The following is a 346-nucleotide window of genomic DNA, read 5'->3' as shown; positions in this document are numbered from 1 at the left end:
TAGCTGTTAACATGCTAACGGCGAGGAGACAGAAAGGGGGTTATTGATATAAAGTTTATTTTGCATGAAGGAACAGATTTTCTTTTGGCTCTAATTTTTTTGGAGATGATTCACCAAATATCCATTTCCTCTGTCAAAGCGATAAACAGTTAGTTATTGAGATAATATTCAAAGCCATTAATCTTGTTATACATGTATTGATTCATCAATTTCAACCATTATTTGTCTGTTAAATCAATCCACACTACTTTTTATGTTTATTTGCCTTCCTTTAGCATATATATTATATGGATATTAGTTAATAACTAATTAAATGTGTTCTTATAACAACAATGGGATCTTTATC

Source organism: Penaeus monodon, chromosome 33 (assembly GCF_015228065.2).
Source record: "Penaeus monodon isolate SGIC_2016 chromosome 33, NSTDA_Pmon_1, whole genome shotgun sequence".
NCBI lineage: Eukaryota > Metazoa > Arthropoda > Malacostraca > Decapoda > Penaeidae > Penaeus > Penaeus monodon.
This window is presented reverse-complemented; position numbering follows the sequence as displayed.